This window comes from Triticum aestivum, chromosome 7B, assembly GCF_018294505.1.
Source record: "Triticum aestivum cultivar Chinese Spring chromosome 7B, IWGSC CS RefSeq v2.1, whole genome shotgun sequence".
NCBI classification, from domain to species: Eukaryota; Viridiplantae; Streptophyta; class Magnoliopsida; order Poales; family Poaceae; genus Triticum; species Triticum aestivum.
The window spans coordinates 100,101,529-100,113,917 of NC_057813.1; positions in this window are offsets into that span (position 1 = coordinate 100,101,529).

Genomic DNA, 12,389 nt, shown 5'->3' on the forward strand with positions numbered 1-12,389 from the left:
TGTCCCAGCATGTCGTTCATCCGGCGGTGCGCAATGAAGACACAACCATGCTTCATGAACGGCAGGCCTTCCATGTCGTGCACGGAAGGTGGCATCCGCTTCACAATGAGGTAGTTGTCCCCGATGAAAAGCGAGTACTCTCCAAGAGTGTTCCTCGGCACCCACGTAGCATCACGGGGGTCGAACTCGGCGCCGTTCATCTGGTACATGCAGCATCCCAGATCTGGACACATGGTGACGTACATAGTCAAGGTCCATGCATAATAATGTTGTGCTCAAATATGGCGGTCAGTAATACTGTGCAGCAAATAGTACTACTCCGGTATAGAGGAAGTCAAATAACCGGCTTATTATATATAGCCACTCTTGGCTACATGGATGAGATAGTAAGACATGGAAAAACAAAAATGGTGGCAGCTAGTGGGTTCAAGTCTTAAAGGGCCTAGCTAGCTATACGCGTCCTCCAAGGTAAAAAGTACTCCTACTAGTACTACTACCTCCGTCCGGATTTATTGGTCCCCATTGTGCTTTGTGCCAAATTTTGACCATATATTAAACTAACAGAATGTTCACGCATGTCACCAAACATTATATTTTTGAAAACTATGTTCAAATACGAATCCAATGAGATAATTTTTCTTGACATGCATTAACATTTTGTTAGTTAAATCTTTAGTCAAAATTTGACACAAACTACAAAGGGGGCCTATAAACCAGGACGGAGGTAGTACTAAGTATACTACTAGTACAACAATGAAAGAGAAGGCGAGAGGGTTAAAAAAATGGAATACCTGGGTAGATGGTGACGGTCCAATCGTGGTAGATTGTGTGACCATGTTGCACATCAGTGGTACCATGGGTAAGGACTGCCTAGATAGTTGATCCCAATATGCCAAAGTCAGCTACAAGGTTCCAGGTTAGACCGAATCGCGGATGCAAATGCACATCCAGGATCGGCGATCTTATTTTGATCGGGGGATGACTGGTCCCTGCAAAATAATGGAGTACCGTTAGGGATGCAAATGATGGGTTGTGCATTCCGTTTGTAATCTCCTGTACCGTAGGATGGCAACCAGATGAAACAAGTCCCCTGGCTTGTCACCGCGAAGATGCGGCCTATATGGCGCATGGCGTCTTCGAACGTGTAGGGGTACAAATCTGCCGTCGCCAACATGCGCCAGCCTCTGCCGTTACTGCGTCTTGCATTGATGGCAATCCTTATGTCGAACACCGCGATGAGATAGTAATCGTCGTAGCCGTGTCGCTTTGTCAGCGGGTCCGCAATTGCTATCTTCTTCAATCTCATGTAGGCATCATCATACGTATTCAAGCCCAGCCAGTCCGGAAGGCCGATCCCAATGGTGGAGAAGGAGTCTACCGGAACGGCCGCACTGCTGTGGATGTTGTGCAAAATGATGGTGGTATCCGGCTGGAGGTATGCAAGCCAATCTTTGTTGGCATCGAACCATACCTATATATAAGACGGTAGGCAGCGGAGAAATTACGGGATGGAAATGGAATAACTAAGTCCTACATGATCAAACTCCATTACTGGCCTGCTCATCGGACAAAATCCGACTACCTCTCAACGTCGGCAACTCTAGCGGAGTCAACGTGCAACAATGGCCAGGGAGCAGTGGACTGTTCGAAGAATTGTCCCATAGAAGAACATTCTCCTCGAGGACGCATGGAAGACCAACAAGCATGACCTTTTCCCAAGCCTATTTAAGCAGCGTCTTGAAAAAGTTGGTGCAGGAAGCACCGGGTCTTGCAGCGGTGAGGACGTCGGAGCGGCGTGCGATTTCTCCCAGAGGATCTTCGTCCAAGGTCTCCCAGCCCCGACAAGGAGGAGAGCCGCTTGGTGAATCCATGGGAGTAGCAACGAACTGCCTTCTCTTCGGGGGGAGTTGAATTGGCGAGGAGGAGATAAGAGCGTAGTAACCGCAGGGCCTCGTCCCTTCCAACTATAGATCGTTCCTCAGCGAAGGGGTGAGACTATTATTTACTACTAGTACTAGCATTATGGAACGTTATGGGATTGCATTATACTGTAAATAATAGCACTAGTAAGAAATTTTTGGCACTAGGTAGTAGTTTTTGGCGTGGATTAAGAAATTTTGGGTATGTTTTTGCCATTTTTTGTACACGCCAACTAGTGTCAAAAAACGTCTTACATTATGTGACGGAGGAGTATGTACTCATACTGTAGCAGTACCAGTACTACTTTTCTCAACTAGTAGTGCGATGTACTGTACTTCTAGTCTAGTCTAGTATAGTGCACCAGTTTTGAACTCTTGAATCTCAGGGCCAAGGAGCTACAGTTGGAAGTGGAGGGTACTACTGTTCTCTAGAACCATCGCTGTACTATCAATGCAGGGGAAGTACACCTGCGTAGTGGCCTAGTGAGTACTCTCGGTGCTATATTCAGCCGCTCCTCTCACGTAGGAGTAGCTGGCCTACTCAGCCGCTCCTCTCACGCACACACTAGCAGCCTATTTATCAGCGACAGTTACTGCGGGGGAAGAACATTTGAGTTAATTGATACAGCGAGACTAGGCTTTTCACTTCCATTTGTGGAGGTGTAATGGATCTCGTCCAACTTTGTTAGTAGTAGTTCCTTCTTTATGAATGAGATGAAGCAAAGCTTTTGCCTCCGTTTAAAAAACACGTCAAGAGGAATTTATTTTATAGTAGAGCCGATAACGGAGTGAAGTCCATGCGTGCAACGCCACAAGCTACAGAGTAGTAGTAGAGCACTTTACGTATGGAGCCATATTGCACAGTTCCCAATGCCCCGCCAGGCTTTTCCGGCTCCTCGGGCTTAATTGGGAGGCTCTAGTTTAAATATGCTACTAGCTGATGAGGAAGCTGCCAGCGAGGTGCGGCTAGGGCGAGCACGCGAGCCACGGGATGCTGGGAAGGAAAACCCGTTCACGTGGCTAGGTTGTCCAGTGCACCCAGATTGTGGGGCCGCACGTCCATTCGACTTCAAAACTCAAACTACCCGTGTAAAATATGGCTTGCAGCGAAGTGTAGTAGTACTATTATTTTTTTAAAGGCCGTCGTGCGTTCGGCCAGGATCGAACCCACAAAATGAGGTATACACTCCCGCGACCACTATTAGTACTCATTGGAGTACAACGCAACCTAGAATCGCCTTTTGTCGCTAGTAGTACGTACATTGTTCCTTACAAGAAACCCCTAATAATGCAAGAAACCACTAAAATGCCAAGAAACTACTACCACTTGCATACGTGGAAGACTTAAGATAGGACTACCTTATCAACCATTGTACATGCTCTTACCAACAAAAATCCTCGAGTGACCTCCTACCTCCGGCCCATCCACCTAGTCATCCTCAGCCATGGGACGCAGCTACCGCCGCCGGCAGAAGGCGAGGTCAAAACCGCCGGCGGTGCGGAGCCCATGTTGCGGCAGCCTGGATGCCAGCTCCGTCTGGCGGTCGCGGCCGCTAGCTAGCCAAGATAGCTCCGTCCAACTGCTTGTCTGCAAGGTTTGCTAGCTAGATTGGCACGGCAGCGCGGCGGCTTGCTCGCGCGCGCCACGCTCAGGCCAGCCATCTGGCTCGAGCGAAGGCCAGAGCGGCGGCTTGCTCGCTCGTGAGTCACACTCGGGCCAGCCTGCCAACCCGTGCGGAGGCCAGCGCGGCGTCCGGCCCGTCCAGCGGAGTGGTGGCCAACTCGCTCATCACCGGCGCCACCGACGAACACGCATCAATACTGTTTGAAGTAATGTTCAGGTAAAATAATGATTTGGCTGATGCTGCTTCGAAACATTTAAATATAGTTTTCCATGCTCGGCAATAATTCGTCCGTCATTTACCATGTAAGCTTACTGCCTGGATCATACGATAACTATCTCTTACTTATGTCCAGCGGAAACCTTTCAGGATGCCGTTCACACTAGGACACAATGTACACTCCAAGAATCTATTTGTGGAAGCAGTGCGCCATCCATGTTACCAGATGGTAGCATTTCAGAGGCAACACCGCCGGAGAGCAGTCTGAGCATAGATATTATAGTGCTTGAGGCTCTACTAGAGCCAGAAAGAGATGGTGTGGCTGCCATGAATGAGGTAATCTTTATCTTGAGGCTGGAAATTACGAAATTAGCGGCACGCATTATGCAAGCAACCCAAGAATTGGAGGAAGTAAGAATGTTGCATTTGAAGACGGAGGAGGTCCTGCTATTTCTGCTATCTGAAGCCCAAGGTAATCCCGGTTCTTCCTTAGATACCAGTTGAAATTGTCATTAGATTATTGTCCTTTCATGTTGTGTCATGTCTCTGAATGGATTATGTTGCAAGACCCCCTATGTTGTCCGGAATTCCATGTTGTCCATGTGTTGTAATGATCCAAAATTTTTAGGTGAGGTAATCCTCAGTACTTGTATGATTGACATAAGGTGAACTGTTTTTTGTGTGAGCATATTGTATTGGATGAAATAACTGTTTGAATCAGAGTGTATCCAACCTACTGAATTTGAAGATCATGGTATTTCTAAATCATAATCATATATAAAGGTGGAATAAATCTTTGTTGTGGTTTTGAAGAAATAAATAACAAAATGTATAATTATCTATGGATATTCGTAATCGAATACAAACTGGATTTGAATTTAGTTTGCCAGGTCCCAGGGCAAACGTGAATGCTAATTCTCCCAAGTTTTGAACGAAGCGGCTAAACACCCACTATAATTTGTGGGCTGCCTGAAGCAAGTGTTTGCGAGATGGAAATTACTGTCTACCCCTGACACTTGACATCCTTATCGACCAGATTTACACTGCTGTCGATAGGGGTAGACTAGTAACTTCAATCAGACGTGACACGATAGCCTCTGAGCCCATTCAGACACGATGGGCGCCAAATGTGGGCGGCAAAACACATTTGATTCAAGCTCGTCCGAAAGTCATGTGTCTCTTCCTCCATTTCCCCATTCATACACGGTGGGCGGCAAAACAAACTCTCCTCGTCCGAAATCGATGTAGGCTAATATTTTAAATAGGGGCAGATGTGTAACTTCCATCAGACATGACACAACCGCCCTACCTGTCAGCCCTATTCATACACCATGGGCGCCAACCGTGGGCAGCAAAACACCCTCTCCTCGCCCGAAATATTTACCGGCAAATATTTGGGAGATGCGAGATTACCGTCCTATCCCCAAGCGACGCGATGTCTGAAATTTTAAATGGGGGATAAGTTCGTAACTTTCCCCCATTTCAGAGAAGCGCATCCCAAAGTTTGAGATCCCCCCCTTCATTTCCCCATTCATACACCATCAGCGGCACGACAACCTCCGCACTACGGCTAGCCTCCTCCGTCCGCCACCCCATCCTCCACCTTGCCGGAGCCGCTACCCCTACCCCTCGTCCACTGCAAGAGATGGACGTCTCTCATCCACGGCGCTGGACCAGGATCCTTTCATCGCCTCCTCTCGCTTCATCGGCACCGTCGTCCCCCTTGTCATTGCCGCTCCTACGACTGCCTCGTCCACGGCAACATGATATATCCCCCGACCCGGTCGTCTGCCATCTAAAGTCTTCTTCCCCACCGCCGACAGCCATCGCACCCACAGCACCCTCAACGTACCAGCATAGGCCTACACGGCATCGCAAGAGAGGTGGTACTCTTCCATATGTGCTTAAGTTATTGATCTCACCCGTAAAATAGATCGTAATTTGTTTACTGTACTTTTCTTGTCCGTACCAAATCGTAGTGGCTAGTTGAAAGCAAACATTGGTTGCGAAGTAGCTTTATCCGGTTTGCACCTTCAGATCCGCCATGGCATGGGCACTATACTCGTAAAGTTTATGGTTTCCCCCCTTTATATTCACTACCATCATCGTAGGTGCTTCGTGTCGTGCTAGCACTGCTCCTCAAGACCTCAACCCAAAGCTTACGTGTTGAAATACGAATCTGATATGATGCTCATATCACTAAAACAGAGAACGTTTAATTGGTCACCTAATGTTCCTATATTCATTTCGAAAAGCATGTGCGCCACCCACTGGTCCAGCTAGTTCCACTTTCCTGATTTTTCTCTTGATGCTTAGGGTTTTCCCCTTTTATCTACTCTACTATGATCTCTGTAGGTGCTTTCTGTTGTACTAGCATTACTCCACCCTTCAAGCTAAACAACACAACACTCAGAATTCGAAAGCTTAGTTGTTCAAATATGATTGTGATATGATACTGATATTAGTTAACCGACACATTTAATTGGTTAGCTAAAGGTCCCACTTGAGTTTCCAAATGCATGTCACGACATATAGAGAGACAGCATAATTGCATTCCTTTGTCACTTGTTGACCATACTTTCTTGTCCACACCAAATCTTTGTTGTTATTTCAAAGCAAACATCGGTTGCTAACTACCCTTTGCGCGGTTTGCAGCTTCAGATCTGCCATCCCACTGCCACGGTCAACACTGTACTGATCATGCTTATGTTTTCCCCATTTTATGATGACCACAATCAGCCTACGTGGTTCGTGTCATAATAGTACTGCTCCACCCATCGAGCTAAACAAGCTTAGTTGTACAAATTCATATATGATATTATTGCTAATATTAGTAAAACTGAGAGATGTTTAATTGGTTAGCTAAATGTTCCTACTTTAGTTTCGAAATGCATGTGAGCCACATATGGAGAGACCAGAAAGAATAGTATTTCTCTGTGCGCTCTGGTTCATCATGGGTGGCCAACCGACATTGTATTGAAACACTTGTAATATCTTCAATCTGCTTGCTCTTCTGCTCTTCTTTGAGATGATACTCTTCTCTTACGGTCGACTGGTCAGGTCGAGTTGTTCTCCCTTAGTATATTTTGAATCTGTCAGGTCAGGTCGACTTGTTCTTCTTTACTATATGTTGAAGCTATCATCTGCGAAGTGTCATCACTTCTGGACCTCTCATATTTTGAGGAGTAGGCCATATTATATTAATGCACACAACAAATTACAGCATGCATGGCATCTTTTAAAAGAATTGCAGAGATAGCACAAAGGGGTTTACAGGGAGGCAGTATTGGATTAGAATCACTTCTGCATTACAAAGAAAATCTCACTTGTTTTTATGTTTTCATGCATGTCAGATATTGAACATTATCAAAATGAATATGAGAATGGGCGCACGAGAGGAATATTGCGGAACGATCCACTTGCTAACAAACTTGGCATGGTGGAGGATGGCCTATCTTATTCACCCATCAAGGTGCTTGCTCTAACTTTGCAAAGTTGTATTGGTCGCACATATTTTGCATCTGACCTCTTGCATTTCTTCTACTTTTTTACACCATCTGCTTAGTTTAAGCATCATATATGAGTATATGCCATAACTATCCATTTTCTGTACCTATTCCATGTGTCGTCACACTATGTTTTTCCAGTCAAATGTTGTTCTTTCGTGATAGATGTCCAAAAGGAAGAGGGTGAGTGCAGATCCTCAAGGAGTACAAAGTAGGTATTTGGAAAAGGTAGTGGTACCTGTTAAATCAGATAGATCAGCAGCCACAGAAAACACAGGTCCAACTGTACCACACTTTACCCCTACTCCAGTGGTCAAACCCCTATTAGAACTGCTGGGAGCCCAGCGTCAGGTACTTTCTATGATATCAATTCAAAATTTGAACTCCTAAATTTTTGCTTGTGCCTTACCTTCTCTCTTGTATGAAAACTAATTTCAGATGAATCTCCTTGCTCAAAGGATCATGCGATCTCAAAACAATAATGGGCTCTGCATTGCTCTTGTCAGTACCTCTCTCCCTTTTGCCTTGTAACATTGTACTTAATTAATTGCTATCTGATTATGTATCATCAGTCTGCACCTGAGCTTCATTATCCTCTGTTTCTTCTAATATTATTTGATCTATATTTACTCTTTGCAAAATGTAGAATAATGGCAACGCTTATAAAGAATTTTCTTTGGGGAATTTATTGAATTATCCTTCCATCAACATGGAGAAGGGCTTTGTCCAGCCCGTGTTAACATGTAATGTAAGTTCATACTTCTCAAGCCTTCAAAGTTTGTTCTAGTATAGATTTGGATAGGCATCATTACCTCCACTGATGTTTGCTTTGCTGTTTACATCTGATTGGATGTTTGCAACAACTACCAGTTTCAAATTGTAGTTGTAAAAACATGTTCCTTATGCAGAACAGATCCATTTATTTGCTTATATAATTGTGAAACCTATTACGTGTCTCCTTGTTTCTCTTTCAGAGTCGTGTCTCTTACGCCAGGCAGAACTTTAGGGAAGATAGTGAGCCAAACCATCTTGAGGACAGCGAGATGACCCCAAGGTCCTGTCTTGATGAAGACAGTGAGTTGAAACTACTCACCAGCAGGTGTGAGACAACCTCTGTGCAGTCGCTGCCTCAATCATTTCGACTTCTTCAGTCTCAACTTAAAGCGGAAAGGCTTGCTTCAGCTCAGCTCTGACTTGAAGTCAAAGATGCAATGAAGATGTCAGAGGACTGTCGTGCGCACCATCATGCCTTAAATCTAGTGTTGATGCATCTATCGTTGACACAACTGAGGTCTACTCAGCTTCTTCAGCTGTTTGGGGGGCGACCTGGCCAGGCCTAGTGCCTTCTGAAGTGCTTTCAGCTTTGTATATTCTTTTGTCGGCGCGTTTATTTGCACTGGTGGCGAACTTTGATGCCCATTGGATGTAATATGTGTGATAGCCGTGATAGCCTAGCATAAGTTTCTTTCTTATTTATTTCCTTGTTGTCTTGTTTATTTGTTTGCTTGTAGTCATTGCAGTTCTTTTTCCGCGGTTTGCTACTGGCTGCAATAACCTATTTTTTAAAACTAGGCCACAATAACCATGGGCTAATATTTACTGTAGTGACACTGGGCCTCCTACGGGCCGTAAAAATAGTGGGCCTTCTACGGGCCGTAGAAACAATAGACCTTCTACGGGCCGTACAAACAATGGGCCTTCTACGGGTCGTATCATCAATGGGCCTTACACGGGCAGTATGATCGATTGGCCAAACATGGGCCAATAACAGGCCGCATTATGGCCATAAACGGGCTAGAGTTGGAATCGTCCGTTCATGGGCCGACCATAACGGGCCATCGTTAATAGGCCGTATTTCATGACACTATGAAAATGGCCCAACGTGTTAACCGACCACAAACGGGCCGACTGTAACCACGGGCTGAATTTAGCCCATAAGCAGAAAATGACAGTAACGGGCCGTAAGTAAACGAATGCTGGAAATGAGCCCAAGAATAAATGGGCTCTGAGTAGGCCGAAAGATAACATGGGCTGGAAATGGCCCAACGGGATAACGGGCCCTTAATGGGTATAAAGTGATACACTATTCATTACGGGCCAGTTTCACCACGGGTCGTTAATGGGTGTAAAGTAATACACTGTTCATTATGGGCCAGTTTCACCACGAGCCGTTAATAGGCCAAGAGTTACATAGGGCCTCATATGGGCCGAAAGACGTCATGGGACATACATAGGCCAGAAGTGAAAACGGACTGGAATCATATTGGGTGGCCCAGATGACGCTACTAGGCCTAATTCGGATAGGGCGTAACGGGCCTTGGGTTAGCGGGCTGTAAATGGGCTATATGCGAACAGGCCGTTAACAGGCTTTACATGGGCCGGCCCGCCACCTTTTGACCAAGTCAAACGGGCCGGCCTTTTCACATGAATGGGCCTCTATTGGGCCGTGCCACGTGTCGACGTATCATAGGCGCCTTGTGTCCAATGAGTGGATGACATCTGTCCCAACGGTGAGCCGACGCGTGTTTCCTCCAGCCAATGATGATTTTACACGTGGAAAATCTCCATTGGTCGGGGCTGTTAACGGGTTATCAGATCCAAAATCCGACCCGATAGCTTAACGGCGTTCCATTACAGTGGATGCCACGTATCGGTCACCCTTGACAAAAGCACTTCTGTGATGCGCGATTTATCATCATGGAAGTGGACACTTCCGTGATGATAATTTTGGTAATGTCATGGAACACTTCTACGACAGCACAGGTATGACTATCTTGATTCTGTCATAAAATCATCATGGATGTACATGCATGACAAAAAATGCGATCTACTGTGACAAACATGTATCATCACGGAAGTGTATTTTTTTTTGTACTGGTAGTTATTAGATAGATGGCTTCTTCTCTCTCTTTGATTCTCAATACCATGTTCTCCTTGATGTTCTTGGAGATTTATTCGATGCAATATTCTTTTGCGGTGTGTTTGCCGAGATCCGATGAATTGTGGGTTTATGATCAGATTCTCTATGAATATTATTTGGTTCTTCTTTGAATTCTTATATGCATGATTTGGTATCTTTGCAAGTCTCTTCGAATTATCAGTTTAGTTTGGCCTACTAGATTTATATTTCTTGCAATGGGAGAAGTGATTAGATTTGGGTTCAATCCTGCAATGTCCTTTCCTAGTGATAGTAGGGGCAGCAAGGCACGTATTGTACTGTTGCCATCGAGGATAAAAAGATGGGGGTTTTATCATATTGCTTGAGTTAATTCCTCTACATCATGTCATCTTTCTTAATGCGTTACTCCGTTCTTTATGAACTTAGTACTCTAGATGCATGCTGGATAGCGGTTGATGTGTGGAGTAATAGTAGTAGATGCAGAATCATTTCGGTCTACTTGACACGGACGTGATGCATATGTTCATGATCATTGCCTTAGATATCATCATAATTATGCGCTTTTCTATCAATTGCTCGGCAGTAATTTGTTCACCCACCGTAATATTTGCTATCTTGAGAGAAGCCACTAGTGAAACCTATGGCCCTCGGGTCTCTTTTCCATTATATTGAATCTATTAGTTTCCCGTTAACTTGCCAATTTCTGTCATTGTTCCTTTTAATTGCAATCTTTACTTTCCAACTATAAACCAAAAATATTTACTTTACCGTTTATCTATCTCTATTAGATCACACTTTTGCAAGTGACCGTAAAGGGATTGACAACCCCTTTATCGCGTTGGCTGCAAGTTGTTGATTGTTAATGCAGGTATTCGATGACTTGTGCGTTGTCTCCTACTGGATTGATACCTTGGTTCTCAAAACTGAGGGAAATACTTACGCTACTTTGCTGCATCACCCTTTCTTCTTCAAGGGGAAACCAACGCAAGCTCAAGAGGTAGCAAGTTCCTACCGTCTCGCTATAAGCGAGATATAACCTCTGCTAATCTACTATAGTAGAGATCAGAGATCTATCCATTTGGAGGCCGGAGGAAATTGCCCGACCCAACAATAGAGAAGCAGTGGTGCGCACAACTTCTTCATCTCCTTCCTTCGGTCTCTCAACAAACAGACGTTGGGTATCAATCTCTCAAAGAAAAAAAGATGTTGGGTATCTGATGTGAGTGATTGTAAATCTCAAGCTTTCCCTCTTGTTAGGGTTCTGCTTTCCCTCACCAGGTCATGTCAGCATTAAGTTTCCCATCCACTTCTCCGGCTTCCTCGTCTGCTGCTCCCTCGAGCTGACTCCAGGGTGGTCTTGAACCACTTCCTAGCATTGGTGGCCAGCAATGGGACCTTGGGGGGAGGGGGTTGTGCTTCTTACTAGGACCCGAGTAGATCGGATTAGGGTTTCTAGCCATGGAAAAGTATGTACCGGGTTCCATGTCGGGAACGACAAGGCGTGGTGAAACTTGAGGCTATGCTAAAGGATCTTGGACTATCAAAAAAAGATATGGATGATGCGATCTTCAAAACAGAGGGACCTCTGCCGGTGGAACCGTGGAAGAAACAAGGAGCATAATTGGTTTGGCATGCCAATGTTTGGCACTGTGCCAAATATTAACAACTACTTGGTTGACTACAAGTTGTTTTGCTTATCTCATATAAAGTTGCCAATAATTGGCAAGTCTACATATTGTCAATGGTTAGCAGTGCCAACATTTGGCAAGCCAAATATTGGTAGCACACCAATTATGCTCAAGGTGTATGGCGATGTCAGTGTTTTCATGGAAAGATATTTAACCAGTCTAATTCTTAGCACTGATGTCGCCTAAGCTGCACATACACCTAGTATTCAGTGTCAATGGCTATCGGATGGTGATCATACTTATTGAATTCCTCATTGGTCACGCGATGTGGTGGGAACATACACGGCCAACCTTTATTTGCCCACTGTCGCTCTCTCAATGTCCTCTTCTCTAGATAAATATATGTCACCATGAGGCCTCCTCCAATGCAAAGGTGTTTAGATAAGGTGCTAAGTGCATTAAATGGGTTAGCAATTCGATTTTCCAATGCATAGGTGCTTAACTTGTTGTTGGTAAGCTCACTTTATTTAATGATTTAGCATCTAAAGTCTTTCATGCATTGGTCAACTTCTTCACTTAAGTAGTTTGCCTAGGTT